Genomic DNA, 21,808 nt, shown 5'->3' with positions numbered 1-21,808 from the left:
CTAAGAACATGAACAGAAAATTGCAGGCTTTAATGTGAATCAGATGGAGAGTGTTTTGATGTATTAACATGAAGAAAGATAAACTTATGCAGAGGTAGAAGCTAAAGATAGATCTGACCAAACTGACAAAATCAGCAGTGCACTGGGTTAGACACACCAGTGGTGTGGAGAGGAGTGTAACGACAGGAAACCTCCTTCCCAAGAAAGACATCCCAGGAAGTGGGACAAGAGCAGTCATACAGAAGCTCTTGTTCACTTCAAATCTGCCTCTTCCAGAATTCCTGTACTCCATCAGCCTCTTAGCAAAACTGTCTGTGAAATGCTCTGCACTTTGGCGCTGAAGGATCTCCTGACGCCACCGGTTCCAGACGGACTGGCTTTGAGAGCTGCAGTCCTTGTGAAGGGGAGTTTCAGCAGCAAATCCTTCCTGGGAAAGGAGTGGAAGAGGGCAGGGGAAAAAGTTGTCTATATAAGGCCTAAAATAGTAATAGTTTTACTGTAACAGAGAATGGAAAGGAAAATCTGCAAGTCAATGAGAGAATTCACACGTATAAATAGAAAAAGGCAGATGTTAATGAGTCACTGCTCGCTCAGAGAAATCAGACATTTGCCTTTTCTTTGAGTCATTGGCACATCCTGCAGCAGCGGCAGTGACCTCTTGACATGAACCTTTTCAACAATTCGTTACTCATCCAGTGTCTCTTCCAGCCTTCTAAAGCTCCGTGAAGGACTGAACAACATGACATCATCTCTTGTTCATGCTGTTCCTTACCTGAAACACAGGAGGGCTGCTGGGGGGATTCGCTCGTGTGGACAGGCAGGAGGAAACGGAGCATGTAACAGGGCAAGTGTTGGGCGCAGAGGCAGACAAGGACTCCCCTGCTTGCAGTCTTCAGTGGGGGTTCTGGAACTGGAGTTCTTTATCCTCAGCACAGACCCTAGGGCACTCATTGGTCACCAGCAAAGCCTGTCCAGGCTAGAAAAACATTAAAAAAGGTGTGAAGTTGTCAGCTCTGCTGTAAAACACCACCTCCTCACTTGAAGTCTATTGAAGCAGTTTTCAATAAAGCTGTGAAAAATGTGTTTCTCGGTGGTATCCAAGCAGGCACCCAGAGGTGCTCTGGGGTCCAGATGTGAAACTAAAGGGATGACACCACAGGGGAGGAGAGAGGCACTAAGAGAGAACATGAAACTTCCCAATGTGCTTCCCAGCTGCCAGCCACGGTGGTCTGGCCTGGCAGTTTGGTGCTAAGCCACTAATCTACAGATGGAAGTTGTGTATCTGTAGAGTGTTTTGGGGGCTTACTTGTTTGCAGGACTGTTTCAGGCTGGCTAATAAGTTGTGTGTAGCATATGAACATAGAGCAGACTCTATAGTGCTGGATAAGCAGGCATTTGAAAAAATACAGCAAGGAGAAGTGACCTATTGAAATCATATGTTACTTGAAAATTGTATATTTCCAGGCCAGGTTCCATCAACTCCAGTCCCTTATTTTTTGGTCTGGTTATCACAGGCTATCTCAAGGTTCTCCTGTCTGCCAGATTTCTGTGTGAGCTTTCCCCCTCAATGGCTTGCTGTGAAGGACAGTCAGTCTTAGGGTATCTTTGGACTGTAACCACAGATTTAACCCCAAACCAATGTAATTTTTCTTTCAGAGCGTTTTTCCTACCCTACAATCATGCTTAGCTTCTTTCCCAGGGCCACAGCCCACAGGGATACGGCAATGTCAGAAAGAGGAACAATTTGATTCACAAGGGCTGAAGGTGGCAGTAGTACACACTAGCTCTCTTACTGTCATCATCCCAGACTGTCACAAAGAGGTGCTAAAAATTAAATCCAAACCATGTCTGAATCATGAATGCAGATCCCCAATTTAGGTCTGTCCCCACCTCAGAAGTCATTCCAATGCTTCTGAGAAATACATAGTAGATGTCTTAAGGAAATAAGATAAGAGAAGGAATTGTTCAGTTATGGATTTCATATTAATTTCGAGAATAAAGGATTGTGAGAGAAAGAAAAAAGAAAAAAAAAAAAAGATATTTTGTGGCTAGTTGGACCTGTGCTTTGGGTTGGAAAGGGCTTTGAGCTTAAGGCTGCCTGGAAAGAACAGACCGATGCTGCTTTTAATGTACAATGAAGTAATGGTTCCTTTCTGTTATACAGTAGGGTCTGCTTACAGAGAAGAAAAGTTAGGAGAAAGAAAAGGTGATTTTAAAAGTGAAATAGGAGAGCTAGCAGATTAAAAGTAATAAATTGTTTCTAACACACTTTTTAGCCATCTAAAACCAATAAGGCTCTCACAAATGCATTATCCAAATGACTTCTAAAATGTAGAGGTGAACATGTAGTTTTTTCCCCAACCTGAAAATTTGTGATAAATTTAGGAATACTGCTGTCTGCCCAGCAGGGAGGATGAAGACCAGTTGTGGGGCAGCTTGGGCAAGGATGTTGTTTGGACACATCGCAGAATGCAGCGTTATGATTGCCATTTCAGAAAAGGGTGTATCTGAGGATAGGTAGAAATGTATGGGGAAGATCTGGATCCCCTGTGAAAGACTCTAGAAGAAGAAAACATGAGACAGAAGTTGGGCAAAATAGGTTCTTTCCATCTCAGGGCTGCACCCAAACTAGTTCTGGCAGTTACACTGTAAGAACAATTCAACCCAGGGAAAAGGGTCTGCTCCCAGTGGACCCTTTCAGGCAGAGAAAGTGAATTGTTTTTGAATGTTAGCACTTAATTACTCCCTCTGACAACTGACAAACATCATCCCAGACTTGTAATTGCTTTAAAACTTTAGCCAACTGCCATGGGGAAGAGGTTAGAAGACCATAAATACTGGCTGACAAAATAATGGAATGGATTCAAGCTCCTACGCAAAGGAACGTGTTGGGTAATATCTCCCTGTGACTTGGTTCTGACTAGAAATGAGCTTTATTCCAATTATTCCAGCTATTCACATCCTTGGGTACTGATGAAAACAGAATAGCTTAGAAATCTTGCGAATAATCAAAAGACAAATATCTCCCAACATCTCCGGGGAACCAGAGACATTTGCCCTATCAGTTTGCTCAGAATTTACAGACTCAACCTTTGCAGACCCTACAGCTGTGTTCAGCAGGATCCAGAAACTCAGTTAAGAACATGCCTCGCTGTAGTAGGTAGTGTAAAATATATGTGACAGCCGAATAGGTGGGTGCTTTTAAACATCTTGCAGTCTAAACACGGCAGGGGTGGGGAGAGTGGGGGACCCAAAACCCAGGGCACAGGGAAGGAATGAAAAACAAATGAGGCTGAGATAGATGATTTCCCCAAAGGTTAAAAAGGACAGGAGCTGTAAGGAGGTCTTAACCCTAAGTCTACCCTACCTTCATTTTCACATGGAGACTATATGATCCATATAGGAAAGTCATGTAAGTCACTGGTATTATCAGCCTTTCTGAGCTGAAACCAGAGGTATTCTACCAGACCACGTCATCTTCCAGCTTGGATCAGCATTCAAAAGTTACAGGTTTCACCAACAGATCTGACCACTTGTGAAGTTAGGTATTTTGAGCACCCAAATATAAGCATAAGCAAACTAGAAAGGTTTTGCATGCAAATGTGTCTGGAATACCTGGTTAGCAAAGCAGCTGTGCAAACATTATGGCTGTGATTTGGAGATCTGTGTGTGCTTGCAAAGTACTCTTTGGAGACTAAATTCTCCATTGCAGTATTACCTCCAACAAATACGTATTGTTTGTGGAGGGAATGGACTGCAGGAGGGGCACAGACTACAACACTATCTTTCACCTCTAGGTAACCACACAATGGATTTGAAAACAATTTTTTTTTGCTATAAAGGAGTAACTTAAAGGTCTACACTGTGCTGTTTTTGTGGAAATGTCCAGCTCAAACACCTTAGTAACAGTCTCAGAAAAGAACATTAATTCTTATTAATTGGTGCAGAAGAGGTTGCCTCTAGGCCAGCACAGAACTGAGCCTCACAGCCTCGGCAATCGTTTGTTAAGACCCGGGGATCAACCCTTTCAGAAAGCAGGCTGAGCTTGTCCAGCCCTGCACCAGGCTGGCACCTTTGAGGTTACCTGAGTGAAAAGCCAACAAAACTTTCCTCCATTTGCTGTTGTTGCCTTGCTTTTGAAGCAGGGAATTTCTGAAGCTAAAAGGTGAGCCACAGATGTGGCTGAAAGCAATGCTGTGATCGCTCGTCTGCTCACAATTTAATTGCTGCTTTAGTTACAGCAGATCTGTAGCAGACACGTCTGGTTTTGATTTAGGGTTATCAGTGAGACAATCAACCACACTAACTGGTAGGCTATTAAACAGATTAATTGCTTCATTGTTAGAACAATGCACAATATTTTTAGTCTGATCTTGCCTAATTGTGATTTCTATTGACTGAAAGTTTTAAACCCCAAAATGAAGAGGTTCCCCAAAGGGGTTCAGGTTCTGCTGTCCCCTTCGAGTTTTCCTTCCAATCAGTTTCCACAGCTACTGCTCTCAAAATAATTGGGACATTGCTTTCCTAGGCAGGAGTCAAAACTCCATCAGAGTCAAACACTGAAGGAAGGGGCCTGTTAGTCACAGGATTAGGTGTCCTGGAATAAAAAAATCCAAAGCACAGACAGCAAAGTAACCTGGGCACACTGTTGTAGAGTTAAGCAGTGTGGCTGGCAGAAGACAGGTGGAACCAAGTATTTCAAGGCACATAACCATAGTCAGTGTTTTTTCTTTGTTGCCTGTTTTGTTGTTGTTGTTTTGTTTTGCTTTTGTATCCAAAGTCTGCAAACTAAATCCTGAGATGACTCACATTGCTCCTTTCTCATCAAGAATACGACAGAAAACTCAAAGAAGCTGATTCACATGCCACTTGGAAGTGGACACTTCAAATGAACATTAGTTCAAGCTTTGGAGAAGATTCTTAAAATGGATGGCCAGCACAACCCCAGCAGTACTTACAGGCCTTCCCGAGGAAGCATCAAATTTACCTTGTTCTGGTGATGACTTTGCAGAAGAAGGGATCCTTGAGATGTATTGGTGTCGGCTGAAGCAGAAATTGCCGACCTGACTTCTTACAACTGAAGTAACTGAGCATGGTCTTTAGGAATAGGCTTTTTGAACTATCTTAAATGAAAACAGCCTTTTTAGCTCATCTGCAGACAGTTTCTGTGTCCTACATTTAGCTCAAAAGATTAAACCATGAGAAAACAGACAACACGCCAAAGTGGTTATGAGAAAATTTATAGGGACGTTTCTTATCCATAATCTGTTGCACATAAAGCGAGCTGCTTATCCTCCCTTTACCAACCCTCTGGCTGACTGACTGTCAGAAGCCATTCCTTCTAGAGCAAGATCTTCTCAAAACTCTGATAGGGGGAATGAACAAAATAGCTCCTCTGAGCAAGCTTCTGGACTTCAACACCTTGGGGTCGTTATGAATATTCTCAGTGCCACCTCAAGGTTTCACTGTCCTCAGTGAAACATCTCCATGTCTCTTTGTGGCTTTTGGTGGTGGGAAAGAGCTGTATTCATAGCCAGGAAAGCACAGAAGTGCAAAAGCTGTGTACACTGGCTTTTGCTTTTCTGTTTCTCAGGAAAGGTGGTCAAAGGTCCAGTAAATGTCTCCAGAGCCCCGTACCTCTAAGCATCAATGAACCATACATGAAGAAGGAAGCTTTCTCAATTGCTTGTAGTAAGGTGGACTCTATCTTTTTTTTCTTTTTCTTTTTTTTTTTTTTCCAGGAGCATGGGGAAAAAGCACACAGGCTGCAGAACTCTTGTCACAAGACAAAGCTGCCATGGATGTCCCTGGAGCCCAGGGAAAATGCAGAGCAGGACTGCAGAAGCTGTAAGAGGCCTCCTTGTCAATTAGTATCAGAGGTGACCACTCCATAGCCTTTTTGGGTTTCCATCCTGCAGGAAGCAGACAGATTAGGAGGAAGCAATATATTTCTAACAAAGATATGCTGGAAGAAAACCAACGCAGATAAAAATTTCAGAAATCTTTCCTCCCTTCTTCTCAGCAATTCCTACCAGAGAGGTGTACCTTTCCATTTCCTATGCTTCACCAGGTTACCTCCTTCAAAGCTATTCTGAGCCTCTTCTGGCTCTGCCATAATCACACACTATCCCCCTCCTGCTATGAGTTACTTTATGTATGTTAAAAAAAGCACCCATGCTCTGCAGTGAATTAGAGCTGCAGAACAATAGAAACTGTAGGGCTCCGACTTCATCTCTAGAAAAAGTCGCACGCTACATGAGGAAGGGTTTGCTGGAAAAGAAAAGATGATCTCATAGCTCTGCCTATTGGATACAGACTTAGACTTGGTATCTGCTTCTACCACCAAGCCCGCCATCACACGAAGCTAAATCATTTCATCCAGCCTTTTCACAGGTGGCCACTTACACATTCCTTCTTTGACCCGGGCCCCAGGAGCCTGATGTGCAGAAGCACTAAGTGCTCGCAGCTGCAGCTGAACTCAATGGGAGCTGGGAAGAAATAATGTGCTCTATATTGCTAAATGCTGTGAAGAAAAAACAAGCATTAGGGATCTCTCAGTAAGCACCCGAAAGTTAGGGATTCCTTACATGCTGTGTCCCCATATCCCCATCAATCCCATCATATCCAAGTGCAATGGAAATGAATATAAGAGGGCTTTTAAAATACCAAAATGCAGTAGTAATGGGTGCAACAGGAGGAAAAAAAAAAACAGAGAATGGACTTGAATATTATCCAGTAAATAAAGCGTGCAACTGGTCTAAACAACAAGGAGAGCAGTTGCTCATCCTCATCATGGGCAGTTCTGAGTCACATGGGGAGAAAACTACCCATGGTTTCTGACACTGTCTCATGATGCACACAGAGAGAGGGACCAAGTTCAAGTTACTCAAGAACTTTGATTCCGACTTCTCCCAACTTCAGAAAGTTCAGCCTTTCAACTTTAAACACACTTACATAAAAATAACTCAAAAACTACATGTAGTGGAGGGACTTCGCCATGCTACATACATTGAAGTTAATGGCAATTGTGTACCTAGGTCTCTTAGACAACTCCGAAAGCTTCTAGCTTTAACATTTTTTCCTTCAGGTACAGTGGGAAGAAACGAAAGATGCCCATCACGAGCGTGAGGCTGCAGTTTGATTAACCGCTCTTTCACAGAGCTCATGCATGGCCTCTGCAAAGCAGAAGAGGAGATGCACAAAGGGGATTCGAACGACAAAGCTCGATGGTGCGGTGGCCATCCTTGGAAAGCCTTGGAACAGCAAAGGCAAAGAACTCTAACTTTGGTGGTTTTGAAGCACAGAATATGTGATTATTTCTAATCAATGGTTAGAGAGCAACTCCAAGATGTAAAACAGCACGGTGCTGTGCCTGAAGAGCATCAAAGCCACACGTCTCGTCATTCTGCAGAGACTCTAACCTCAGGGTTAGGACGCTGCAAGAGCTTACTACACAGTCAGATTTGGGAAGGGCATTTCTTTGTCCTCCCCTCATAGGTGAATCTGGAACCAAGACTGACACTTGTTACAGTTTATAAAGAGCTGAAGTAACTCTGAGCTCTTTTAAGCTTTTCAGTGTCTGAAATATGGATCTGCAGCAAAACTGAGAGCTGATACGACCCACCCAATGCATGGTCTGCTGGCATGCCTTCGTAGCACGTTTGTGTACAATTTCCTGTTTAGTAAACTTTGACTAATTGTGTGAGTTAAACTGTAGTCTTCCACAGATACATGCACAGCATTTCAAATAATCATCAGCAAAAAATAAATCAACAGCACAAAGAGGCCTACTCACTCCAATTATTTCTGAGAGCACTCTGAATTAAAATTGATGTTCATACTTAGCCAGCTCTTGTTAGCTTTCCAAAAACAGAATTCCAAAATGCCTCCTCACAAAAATCAGCCCCTCTGACCTCTGATCACTGCATCCCCAGATAATTTCCATGATGTCAATGCAAGCAAGTCTTAAGTGTTCTCCAGGGAACAATTCTTAGATTGATACTTTCCACTGGAGCTACTCCGTGTTTGCTCTGAAGATTTAGGGAAAACATGTCTTTGCTTTCTCTCACACTCAGAGTTAAGACTCTTCAAAATATTAAATGAAGCTCAAGAAGTTTGTTGGTCACATTACTTGCCAGTTACTTTTTAATTCATTGCTTTGTACGCAAAAATAAAATCTAGTATAAAACCCCAATGCAAACATACTCATTTTCTATGCTGGCAGGGTTATTTTCTCATGCTTGTGATAGCCGAGAGACCTACTTTTACTTGGTCAGGTCTCAGAGCCTCTGTGGGAGAAGGCACAGCTGGGATGCCAGCACTACTTAGGAAGGGGCAGTGGTCTCAATGACAAATGGAGATGTAGAAAGTCAACATGCTTAATAATATAGTGGATGGTGCTAACAGTCAAAAAATGGGCAAGTTTGTCAAGCTGACTCTATCTTTAGTGGTCATAGGCTGCTCTCTTTCTCATACAGTCTCCTAGTTGTAGGACATTTTCTTTCAGCCTTGGGAAGGATGGGGAGCCCATATTCTTTGTTGGCAACTGAACTGCATCGACTTCTGTGGATTTACGCAGGCAGTGAATTTGGATCACTGTGTGGAAAAGACACTGCTTCCCCTGAGTAAATATTATAAAAAGGATTAGCAGGAAGGAATCCCCCCTCTGAAATGCATTGGAAACATGGCGCATCTAGGAAGAGGATTTTAAACTTGGCAAAATACCCTACAGTAAATGCGTACTTGCGCCAGACTTTATGCAACCAACTCAGTAAAACAAACAAAAGTCCCTTGGATGTGTTTTCTTCATTTCTTTAGTTTCTTCTCAAGAAAAGCAGTACGCCTAACGAGAGTAGGCAACAAGCTACATCCCATTACCCTTGTTCCAAGATAAATCCCACGCTGGTGAAATTTGCACAGGCTGCAGCTGAAGGTTTCTATAGAAAGCAGACTACCCGTGTGCCTACTGCCACCTGCAGTTACCATTAATGTCATTGGGAGTGCTATTGCTGTGAAGATGAACGTTTGGCTCCTAGTGGTTATCTGTCCTCAGCCTTTTCAGAAGGCTGGGCTATTCCTGTTTCATCTAAATTATCCAGACCAGAAAATGTCATCCTCCCAAGAGTGGAATCCAGGAGTGTGCTGATGAGGACACACAATCCAGTGCAGCATTTCCAAATGAAACCTTCTTAATCCTATTTTAGGTCTTCTTTCAAAGATAGCCTTTGTAAGTCTCCATATCCTCAAACTGTATGAATTTGTAATGAAGTCTTCTCACCTACTGGCTTTGAGAACTGACCTGCAGCTCAGCTACCATTGACACTGACTTCGGGTGATGCCAGAGAGCTTCCTCATACCAGCCATTTGTGCAAAAGGCAAAAAAATCTAAGGTCCTTGGTCCTCTTGAAATGAATAATCAGTGTTACTTTGATAGTAGTTCATCACTGCTTGTTAACAATTAGGCTGCCGCATGAACAGCGCTCCAGTTAAAAATTCATTTGAGTTCACAGCTTTGTGGCATTGCTTATGAAACAACAACAACAACAAAAAAGCTTTTAAAAGCTTTTAAAAAGTGTTAAATTCAACAAAGAGCCTTAAAGAATGTATGGCACAGCTGGTGGTACCTAAAGCCCCATGTAAGTGAACAGTAGAAGAATGAGGTACAGCACAAAGGCAATCCTAAAATTCTTTAAGTCTTACTGTACCTGCCAGCAGTAAAATGAGCATGTTGTGTGTTGTGGGGGGAAAGGAAACACTTGGTTTGCTCAGTGGCTCCAAACAATTGCTACAAGCACCTAGAAATGCTTAGATTTCCCAATGACTGCAAAAATGCAACAGATACCTTTTTGGTAAACTTCATAACCACAAAACCTAGAAAGACAGAAGCTTACTGGCTAGTTTTTAATACAATAAATGGAAAAAGAGTAGATACAGCTCAGATAAAAGGCTTTCAAAACTTCAGTGCTTCTACAATATTTATGTTGGGATAACAGGTGAAAACTTCAGCCATTCACGCGAAATACGAATATGCTGTCAGAATTGGTCTAGTAACAATCTATTGCTAAGGAAAGAAGATAATTTTTTCTTTGTACCTGAATTTACTCTCCTCTTTCTCAGACCAGAGAACCCTGCGGTAGCAAGATTTTAAAGGGATGTTTCCATCTATTTCAGAAGGTTTCAATTACCATTTTTTAATGCATATAAAAAGACCTTTTAGTAAGCTTTTATAATTCGTCCTAGCTGTTCCCTCTGTATGAGGATTTTAAGATGCTGCCCTACTGCACCAGTGAAGCAATCTGCATGGCATTAGACCTCACATTGCTTAAAGATGCTGGGTTCACATCAGCTCCCATACAGGTCTGTTCCCAAACTGGCTCTTGGCAGTCCAGGACAAGTTTTCCTCAGCTGTCTCATACGTTGTCATAGTCCTCCCAGCATGACGACCTTTATTTTCCTCCCACACATTTTTCCCTTGGGACCTTCTCCCACTTTTTTCCATTTTGTAACCCAGCTCTGACAAGAATATACTTGTCTGCAGGAAAACCATGGCCATTGAACTGCCTCTGTTTAGGCAAAGAAGTGTTCTTTCTTTCTTGTTTCTTTGTGCTTTATTAATTTTTCTATATCATGATAATGACCTGTTAAGCTGAGCAACAAAGAGGCCTCTCTTGTGCACAAACACACTCTTACAGTCTTCTCCAACAAAGAGTCACGAGTGGAAGTGCTGTGTTTATACACACAGGCTCAGCTTCTGGAGAAACACGCTGACTTCATTTCTCTTCTGTCTGCAGTACAAGCAAGGCACGTTCCAGTTGAAGTCAAATAATCCCAGAAAATCCCTAAAACTTTAGACTTTCTGGAGGAGTATTGGAACATCCCCAAAGGCAAGGAGAGGGATTTTGCAGTGCATTCCAATACTCATATGAAAATGATTTAGGGGAAATACACACAATGCAAACCACTCTACCAATTATGAGTCTTCCAGAAAAGAATTCCTTCAGCTTTACGTTTCTTAGATAAAAGATTTCAAAAATAGCAAAGCATTATAACCTCATTTTAGGGTTATTTGTTCTGACTGGTAAAAGTTTTGATGCACTGTCAGGTGAGGTAATGGCAATGTGGTCTGTCACGAGTATATAATGGAGTATTGGTTTCCATGTTTCCGTAGGCATACATTCAGGCCTCTTTCTTCTCTCACCATGTGTGTCTATTTAGCTAGCTAAATATCAACGTCTTGGTTGTCCCCTCAAAATGGCAGTTTAAATCAGGAATAATCCTAGTGAAATCACTAAATAAAGCCAGTATAAATGGAGAATCAGGCCTTGAAAAACAGTAGTGAGGTTTGAATTTGTCACAAGGCAACTGCAATGGGCATGTGATATCTGACTGGATCAGAGGGTTCTGAGAGCCTCTTCTCCCTCCAAGTAATTAATATACAGAAAAACTGGATCCCAACTCTTTCGTAGACAAAGCAAGCATCTTAATTTGGTCTTAGAAGATTCTTCCTGTCAGACTGGAGAGATCTGTCCACACACTATATGGAAGTACTAATAAAACGAGAGATGGTTTTAATGAATTTGTTACAAGGAAACAACATAAGAACACTAAAGGGAGCCAGCAATTGTTTGATGGCCTTTTAAAAATAAGCTGTTGGTTTCACCCCATTTCTTTAGCAGATACATATCCACATTAAGCATGTGCAAAGTATTCTTACAGAATTGGGTATAGGCTCGCAATTCCAGGATTTTTATTTTGGTTGTGATTTTGAAAAACAGGTCAGTTTGGCAAAAACAATCTGTTCTGTACAAAATCTGTTTAGCAGAAATGGAGTTCTTTTACAGAAAATCCTGCGACTCACACAGGCCAACCACATATCACAAAGTGACCTTCAGAACTGGGCAAACTGCTCTTTGTCCATAACTTGCTAGGTGGCTAGAATTTTTATGCAGTATTTGGGAGATAACTAGAGCTAAATAATGACATGCTTCCCAGATTAAACCACGTATCATCTTTCTGCCAAGTGCTTTATCTAAAATAATTATTCTTTTTTTGGGGGGGAAACAATGAATCATGGTTTTTAGTTTCTATTCTATTGTTTCATTCCTTCCTGCATGCTAAGTCATGAAGACTTGAACTATTTTGTAATGAAAGGAGAAAACTTAGTGGGTTTAGTTTCACCTCCATTCCCAGATTTCATTTCTCCATTTTAGTAGTCTGAAAGTCACAGTGCTCACGCCTCAGGATAGTGTCTGACACAGGAAGCTACTCTATAGTGAAGGGACAAGGAATCTTTTCCTTCATTTCTACCTAAAGCTGTTCCCCTTTGAAGCCAACATTTACAGTTCTTCAGTTAGGCAAACAAGGGAGTGAAGGTGAGATGTTGCCTTGTGGTTGGAAAAGGAAATTGGATCTTGATTGCACTGTCTAATCCAAGGGTACTTTTATTTAAGCAGAGAACAAGACAGGGGAAATTTAGGCTCGACATCAGGAGGGGGTTCTTCACAGAGAGGGTGGTTGCACACTGGAACAGGCTCCCCAGGGAAGTGGTCACTGCACCGAGCCTGTCTGAATTTAAGAAGAGATTGGACTGTGCACTTAGTCACATGGTCTGAACTTTTGGGTAGACCTGTGCGGTATCAAGAGTTGGACTTGATGATCCTTAAGGGTCCCTTCCAATTCAGGATATTCTATGATTCTATGATTCTATGATAAGACACACACAAAAAAGAACAGCAGCTCACTTTCACTGGAAAAGACCTTCTTTCAAGATATGGAAGGGGATGAGATGTAAAATACAACCTGTCCTCAGTGTTTCTTGCCTTACTGAAAGTAATAGCGCCCTGCTTAGAGCTTTTTTTTTTTTTTTTCCTCAAGATGCTGGAGCGTGTCCAGAGAAGGGCAACAAAGCTGATAAGGGGTCTAGAAAACAGGTCTCATGCAGAGCAGCTGAGGGAGCTGGAGTTGTTTAGCTGCAGAAAAGGAGCCTCAAGGGAGACCTTATTGTGCTGTACAAGTACCTTAAAGGAGGCTGTAGTGAGGTGGGGATTGGGCTCTTCTCCGAAGCATCAAGTGATAAGACGAGGCAAAATGGCCCCATGTTGCACCAGGGGAGGTTTAGGTTGGATATTAGGAGAAATTTCTTCACCAAAAGAACTGTGCAGCACTGGAACAGGCTGCCCCTGGAGGTGGCTGAGTCACCATCCCTGGTGGTTTCCAAGAAACATGGAGATGTAGAGCTTAGTAGCATGGGTTAGTGGTGGACTTCAGTACTAGGTTAAAGGTTGGACTAGATGATCTTAGAGGTCTTTTCCAACCTGAATGACTCCATGATGATTCTATGATTCTTTTCCCCTCTTCTGATTTCTGAAGCATCAAAGACTTTCCATGCAGTGTTTATACAGAACAGCAGCACTTAATTCTGCATTCCCAAATCCCTTCTGGAACTTGGGTCATGGTACCTACCAACAGAAATGATTTAAGAGGACACAACTGGCAAAAACAACTAGCAAAAAGCAGAGGTAAGCTGCCTTTAAAGTGTAATCTGAGTTCTTATGATATAACCAGAAGTCTGCCCTGGCTCCTGAACCTCATGAAACACTTCATTCGCATCATGTTGAGACATGACACACATTAACCAAAGCTTCATTTAATCAGCTTAGGAACCTGACTAAGGCTAAAAGAAAAAACAGCTCCCACCAGTCCATTCCTAAGAGTTTTTGCTTTCTAAGAAAAATCAGAAGAGTAATTCCCAAATCCCCAACATCTCACAAGAAGGATTTATCAAACACAGACTTTTAAAGGCATCTTCTCAGTGGTAAGCACACTACAGTACACTTATTCTTTAGGATGTTCTAGGTCTCTCAGAATTTACCTTCAATACATGACTCCCGTTCATGTGCATTTTAGCAGCATGCATCTGAGAGGAATCAGCTGGATCACCAAGGATGCTTCCCTGCTACTACAGACATTGAATGGAGACACTTCCGTGAGTCTAATAAGCTCATGAGCATGCTGGCATAGATATCCAAACGCTTTCATGGTCTCTCTGCCAGGGTACAGCAGTGTCAGCTGCTTCCAAAGGGCTGGGGAGCCAGCAGCAATCCCAGGACCCGCAGGACAGAGGCCTTACCAGGTCCCGAACAAGGTGAGCAGGGGGCAGACCGGAGGGTGGAGACCAGGTTCAATGAAAAGTCCCAATCATCAGACGAGTTCATAGAGATGAAGCAGGTTCAAGGCCAAGCCAGAAGCAAGTACAAACTGGTGAGTCAGCGCTAGGTTCATTGGTGGTGGCCAGGGTCAGACAGCCCCAGTGATCACAGACAGGTCCACAGTGATCATAGAATCATAGAATCATAGAATATCCTGAGTTGGAAGGGACCCTTAAGGATCATCAGGTCCAAGTGATAACGCAAAGTTGAGGCCAAGTCAGGAAATCACTTAATGGGTCAGGGTACAGATCTATGGGGTCCATGCCTCAGCATGGCTGTGGCTGAGCTGGAGACCAGGAATCCTACAGCATAGCTTGAGCTAGGAACAAAGTCCCTTGGGTTGAATTTTAACTGACCTCCTGAGTCCAGAGGAGAAGGCAGAGGCCACCGGGGAGGCTAGTCAGTGCTGTCAAGGCTATGAGTACCCTCAGGGCCCTAATACCCTCGCAATTCCTATGCATATTTCTTCCTCTTTACTGTCTTTGCTGTGGTAGCCCACAGCACTCGCAGAGGGTACATTGCTCTGGAGAAAACTTTTCAAACTGCGGATCTTACACTGAGACCTGAAAGGGACCAAAAGTAGACACTAGCTTATCTCTGCAGGGAACAGCCTCGGTGCTAGTGGCCTGCCATCGTCATGTTTTCCTCGCTGTGCTCAAGGGCTTGAGCCTGAGCTGGTCAGAGGAGCACAGCTGCAAGCTGCTAGGCTGCCTGCAGCCTCTGAGACAACCCAGGCCTGGGCTTTTGGATATCTTGGGTCAAGACTAGGACAGGTCATGGAGCCTGCTGAGCATCAGCTGTAGCATTGCTCAGCTTAGTAAGCAGGTTGCAGCGCCTCTTAAGTGACGGTTTCCCATGGTCTGTGACTCTGAGGCAGCCTGCCTGCTCTTGCTACAGCAGAACTGTTTTGTGGGGAGGTGGAAGAAAACAAGTGAGTTTCAGAAGCATGAAAGGAACATCACAGTGAAGCTTTCAAGATCTAGTGTGAAAAATAACAGAAAATTGCCATGGGGTTAGTATATCAATAACATGTTACCGTACAATCCATATACTAAATGCAGCATAGCAAGCTGTCACAGTATGCCAAAGCAGAAGTCAAATATCAGCATCTGTACAAGATCATGTTTCCTCAGCAGTGACAAGAGCCACAAGCATGTGCTGAAGAACAAAGGTGACTGTAATGGGTTTTGTTTACAAAACAGCCCATGGAAGTAGCGTAACCAAGTCCTACTGAATCCCGATGGAATCTGCAGGCCTAATTCCCTTATGCATTTTTGAGGATACCAAACACGAACAAATTATGTGAGATGACAGCAGCAGAATTCTTAACCAGTGAGTCTACCCACTATGTTTTTCCATTCACCCAGAGAACTTTCGTCTAGGATGTTACCCATGCTGTAACTCACTCCTGGATTTCCTTCCAGAGTGAAATACTTCATTAGCATTATGTATTCTTAAAAACTCCAAAATGAGCATTTAGATATTTTAACACCGATTCCTAAAACAAAACAGAAAGACCAGAGAGATGGGACTTTTGTAACCAGGGAGGCGATCTGAAGGTGACTGGGAAGATGCTGGGTCAGACTGCTGCTAGTTATTCCCCAGCCTCTGAGGCAATCTGATACTTTTCCTTCCTGCTGTAAGCACTTCACGAACATATTTCTTGTTTTCAAGGAGACAGTTTAATGATAAATCAGGTACTACTGAGCACGGATTAAGAAATCATAATCCCATCCTTCATTTTCACACTGGAGACCTGGCTGAACGTACCCCTCCAACCTATGTCACTACTTCATGGATAAGGAGAAAGAAGATGTCACCATTGCAAACATGAAGTGCAGTCCACTGGGTTTTGACAAGGTTCTGAGAGATCAATTCTTCAGAGCTGCCTAAGAATTTCAAGGTTCCAGTGCTGTCTGGTGATGTGTTTTTTCTGGACAGTGCAGGAAGCTCGCTGCTGCTGCCCTCATCCTCCTCCCAGTGTGTCGGTACAACTCCCTCCGAAGCCACACACTGACCTGGCTGAAAAAAATCCTTAAACAAAATTAAGTTATTTTTAGGCAAGATCACTCCAGCAATCTTGTTCAGAACCACGTGTGGACAGTTGCCTCAGTGCTACTGAGGGCAGTAAAGCGTAGCACACAATTTGAAATTTCTTCAATGAGCTTTACTGCCAGAGAAGATGCATATAATTATTTATTTATTTTCTAAAACTGAATGGGAAATGGTGCCCTGTCTTTCTGCCCCAATCTCTCCTTATTGCTTGTTGAAAATGTTAAATAAATTATACACTCTTCCTATTGAAAAAAAATCAGTGCAAAAAGGAGAAATATTAATGAATTTCTTGATCTTACAGTCTTCAAAAAAGCCTGCATGTTAGGCCAAGTCAACATTTTAAAATGTCAAGTGCTGTTCTGCATTAATTTAATATATTGGGTTTATATTTGAAAATCTAGAAAAGACGATTAAAAAAAACATGATGAAGAACTATATTTAAACTTTTTTTTTTTTTTGGAGGGGGGGTGGGATGGTGTGGATGGTGTGGGTGGTGTGTGTGGTCTGCTCTTTCAGTCTGACTTTTGTCCAGAAACTCCACAAAAATTTGTTCTGCAGTACCTGGTGGTTTATAAGCACTTATAAGTACAGGATGGTTTATAAGCACTCCTACCATAGGCCAGTTTTTTTTGTTATAACTCAAGTTCCAGTCAGACTTTTAGGTGCCTTCAAGAGAGCACTCAGTTAACCCAGAGAAGTTTTTTTTAGGGACACTACGGCACATTCAGCACTTAGTTTCATCTTGGCTCTGCGCTAACCTGACCTTGTGCACAGTGACTCCCCATATCAGATGATGGATGATCCACAGGCCTTGTCAAACCTTATGCATCATTCACAACCAATTATTTCTGAAGTGCTGTTAGCGAGCAAACTCAAACAATCTTTTTCCCAAGCTGCCCTTTCACCCATGGCCTTGGCAAGCTCTAAGTGGAGAGAAATCTGAAAGCCTCTTCAGTTAAACTGACACATTCCAAATGGATATTCAAGAAGAAACTGTTTATTTCAGTTTAAAAACTCCCTTTTCCTGGATCTTTTTCTAACAGAATTTGTGGTGCCCAGATGGTTTCTAAATTGAAACGGATTTCCTCCCCCTGCTCTGTCTCCCTTTAATTCTCTTTTGAACATACTGAGAGACTGAGATATTTGTAAGTGATAGCTAAGACAAGGAGACTTCAGTCTCATGGATGGAAATGAGGCAAGGCACCCAGTTTACGTGCTCTGGGAGACTGGCCTCCGCAGTAAGACACCGGGAGGATGCCAAATAATGAGGTCAGCAGTTGTACAGACGCCTTTGGTTTGGGGCCACACTCGACATATCATATATAACTGGGAGGTTTTTTGTAGGTTCCTCAGAAGTGGGCCAAATGGTGCTTACTGTAGTACTCAGACGCAATCATTGTTATGTCTTTCTGACCAGACTGCCATGCTGCCTGTCTCTTAGAAGACAGTCACTATTGGTAGAGCATTTTTTCCCCTTTTCACAATGAACTTCATCACTTTTTACAGTTATTCTGAATAAAGGATAGTTAATTCACTGCTGGATTCCAAGAGCAAAAGATACTCCCTCCACTTACCCCTAAAAGACTGCATTTCTCTTCCCCAAACACTTTTGTCAGAGAGAGAAATATTAACCTACTTAATGTATAAGCACAAAATACATTCCTGATCTGCAGCTGCTTACCTAGGGTTGCACAAGAAGAGACAGCCTGAACCAGGAATTTAACGCTGTGCTCCTGGGCTGCAGTCTAGCATCCCTCCACTTCAGCTGTTTTTTTGTTGATGTTGTTCTGATGAAATGGAATATCTCCTACTTGTTTCTAAGAAGTCTAATCTTAGGATTTAAAATAAATTGAGTTTGGCTTCTTTTTTATCCATGTTAAGACATCTTTACTGACCACTGGAACTTCTGAAAGCCACGCTGACAAATTTGCCTTTTCTAAAGATGTGAAGTAAACTTGACGAATGATGGTTCCTTAGCTGCACAAGACCACTGAATGTGGGAAATTCTTAAAGGCTGGCAAATTTGCAGTCCTACCCTGAGACAAAACAATCCAATGTCTGATATAGACACCAATCAACTTTTATAGGATCACACTATGCAGGAAGGAAATCCTCCAGATTTTTCTGCAGGGTTAAACTTTGCTAAAAGTCTTCCTGATTTGCTTTCAGAATTTTCCTTCAGACAGCAAATTACCTCTCATGCTTCAGGGCTGCTGCTTGCCTCTAGTTGTTTGGGAGTGAGCGTGACATTTAGCAGCTCAGGCACAGTTTCGTTTCCTTCTGCTAAATCACAGATGCTCTATTTCCAGCTGTTTCCAACTGGTCAGAGTAGAATAGTTCTCAAAGATGGTACTGTGGCTTTACTATTTGTTTTAACATATCAGCTGTAGTCTTGATCACATGTCCAGTCTTGCCAGGTTTAGGACTGAAAAGAGATTTTCTCTTAAGGTACAAACTTGGCAGTGTTCCCCTGCCCCAGGAGGTGCAGACTACCTGCCCTGAGCACCACCATCTGGGCTTTTGATAGTGCTGGTGCCTGTTCATCTCCTGTTCTGCAACACATGGCATGTTACTTCTCTGGCTTAGAAGTGGTGCAAGATGGAGAATCAGGAACAGTATGAATTTGTGAACCGATGGAATGTCTTATTAGAGGATAATAAGCCGCTGAGCACATTCTTCCATTCCTCTGGCCAATTTAATTTTGAAATGTTAAACATTATTGGCATACACAAAAAGACAGTGTAGGTAAATAATATCGTTTATGCCTTGGTTAATTAACTGCCTGAAGCACCACCCATGAAGCAGACTATTCTTCTGAGTCCTGACTGAAGCAAGGTTAAAGGAATATTTTTAACATTACCATAATCTAATATGTGAACAAATGAACAGATACTGCATTCAGGAGAGCTATAGCAAAATAACTGTACTGTTAATGGGAGGTTGACTGGATAAATGCCAACATCTTCACTGCCTGAAAACAGAAGAGTAGAAAACACATGTATTAAATTAAACTAATGATTTGTGCGTCTCAGAGGCAGGTATCAGTAGAAGGAGCCCCTGGAAGGCACAAATAATGAATACATTGCCTGTAAGTGAAGTGTTTATTTCTCCTTCTAGTAGGAGGGTATTCCATAAAAGAGAGCATGAGAATCTGATATTCCTCCAACATTTTGAGAGGCTTACTGATGATCCCCAGAGGACTGTCTGTCTGCAGGGAAGTTACCCAGTGAGGGCAGCAGGTATTCCTAAAGGCAGCTGCATTTCTAAGCAGGTGGGCTGCTATGAGCAGAGATCAGGACTGGCAAACTTGAGAAACTAGTGACTGAAAGCATGCTTTGAAAAGCAGAACAATCTGGGGAAAAACGCAGCTGGAGAGAGATGGTTATAAAGTGATGTGATACAATAGCTGCAGCCAAGTACAGAAGACAAGTCTCCAGAAAGTACAGAAAATAAAAAATTTTGCAAGGTGCTGATTAACAGGAACATTATTTTGTACAATGCCGTGCATCCTTCCCAAGCAAAATCTACCAGCTAGCTCAGTACGGCTGTGTCAGTCAGCCTCGGAGAAAGAAAATAATGCAAGTGGAATGATATGCTAGTTGGGCTGTGGAATGATATGCTAATTGGGCTACCTCCTACTAAACTATGGGCAAGCATCTTTGCATGCCACTGTACTATGCCATACAGACACCCAGCATCTGGTTTTATCTCATAAACCTGAAAGGTACTCCAAGGCACAACATAAATCTCCCGTGAAGGAATTCCACTGTAGTTTCACAGGCTGTGTCTATAGTGCTGAATACAGCAGGGTAAGTGCAGGCGTTCAAACACTGGTGGTTACAGCCAGTAGCACTCAGCTGTTACCTCTCTGTCATGCATGATTTTGACCTGTACCAATGAGCAGTGTTCAGGACAACACGAAGACTAACTTCTGAGAAAACCAAGTTCCAGGACCTACTAGGTAACATAAGTAAAACCGCACGAGGCTGATTTCCTTACCTTAAGCACCTTCAGGAACTCCCAGCATGCATTCATGGCATGTTCCAAGGCATACAGCATCTTTGTGCTCGTAAGAGATGAAAGAGAAAGAAAACACCATTTTGATGGGCTGCAGCACAGTTCACACACTACTTCCAGCATCTTGAACTGTAAAAAAACATACAAAAAGCAATAACTATGTGTTAGAGTCACATACACAGCAGAAAACCGGGCTGTACTGTGGGAATATGGCCAGTCAGTGGCTTCTGGCATCTGGAGCAGTGATCTGCCCACAATTTGCTTAGAAAAATATAGACCCTAAATCCATAAGTTTACCCTGATACAGGGTGTATCCTGATTCTACAGTCTGGTAGTACAGCAAGGTTTTCAGAATTCCCAGACCAATAGACAAGATTCTGCCAATGTGTCCAGCCCGTGTTGCGATCCCATAGCACTTCCTAATGTTTTGTTTTAAACAAACAAACAAAAAAGAGCCTCATCTGCTGCAATTGCATTAATTTAGATGGTCATGGATCAGTCTCACCCCAGCCCTAATTTCTCCCTCTGTTCAAGCAATTGTCCAGAAGGAAAAAAAAATGTGCCCACCAGCAATTTTCTTCCTGAGATGCCTGCAAGGAAGGGTTCCTGACACCTCTGTTTCATGGTAACCTACAACCTGACCTTATCTTTACGTTGGCAGTATGCTTTTATGCCTAAAGATGCACTCAGAACATCCAGCAGCCTACAGCAGTCAACAGAGTTCTTAATACAGATGTATGATCAGCATATCCCCAAACAGACATCCCAGCCTCACATGATGACCCTGAAATCACATTAGGAACAGTTTAACGCATTGTCAAGAACCACAGGGAGAGCGATATTCTTTACACGTGTAGAACAGACACTAGAAAACCAGCATGTCTGTGGGATGAAAAAGGAGGATGGAATAAAAGAACTCTTTGAATGGACATAAACCCACTAATAACTGTAGTATTAGTTCACAGGAAAGAATACTTATGATATCAGAAACCACCAAGCCATCTGTTTATTTTAATATTAAAGAAGATCTTCCCTAAAGGACACGCGGGTGTCCTGCAAGGACTCCCAGAGCAGCTTCAGCCAGCAAGGCAGGCGGCAGCAAGATCCAGTTACCCAACCACAGATCGCCTGCAAACGGTGAATCAGCCTGCAGAGATCTCTGCTCAGCAACTCCCAGCAGATCTGCGCCGCTTGCTACAGCCCGGCCGTGCTCATGGGAACCATCCGGGATCCTCGTAGGCTGGGGATGGCTGGGCTGGGACCTAGGCAGAGCACGGAGCTCCCCCCACCAGTGCCGATGCCAGAACATTTGTCGCCTGGGCTAAGTGAGCACAAGTGGATGGTAACTGCAGATCATCCTGCTGCAAGTTGGCCTGTGGTGATAGCTATTACTGGTACCCACACAGACGTGTGCTATTCTGTGGTCTAAGGTACTGAGGTACATTTAGAGGGGATCTGGTCTTACCATCCGCATTCCTCTGGTCTGTTCACTCACCAAGCAAGATGAGAACAAGTCAGCTTATTCCTGA

The 21,808-nt window shown here is 42.8% G+C and overlaps 1 long non-coding RNA gene across 1 annotated transcript in view; it reads right to left on the bottom strand.

Annotated features, from left to right (window-relative positions):
* Positions 1 to 21,808, bottom strand: part of LOC310884887 — a 72,572-nt gene that overhangs the window by 25,916 nt on the left and 24,848 nt on the right. Inside the window, exons 3-4 of the long non-coding RNA XR_014574444.1 lie at positions 20,262 to 20,408; positions 773 to 976 (exon numbers count right to left, since the gene is read on the bottom strand). This is a non-coding gene — a long non-coding RNA (uncharacterized lncRNA). The remainder of the gene's footprint in view (positions 1 to 772; positions 977 to 20,261; positions 20,409 to 21,808) is intronic.

The sequence above is a fragment of the Anser anser genome (assembly GCF_964211835.1).
Source record: "Anser anser genome assembly, chromosome: 21".
NCBI lineage: Eukaryota > Metazoa > Chordata > Aves > Anseriformes > Anatidae > Anser > Anser anser.
The sequence above is the reverse complement of the archived record's forward strand: the minus strand, read 5'-3'. Positions and strand labels throughout refer to the sequence as shown.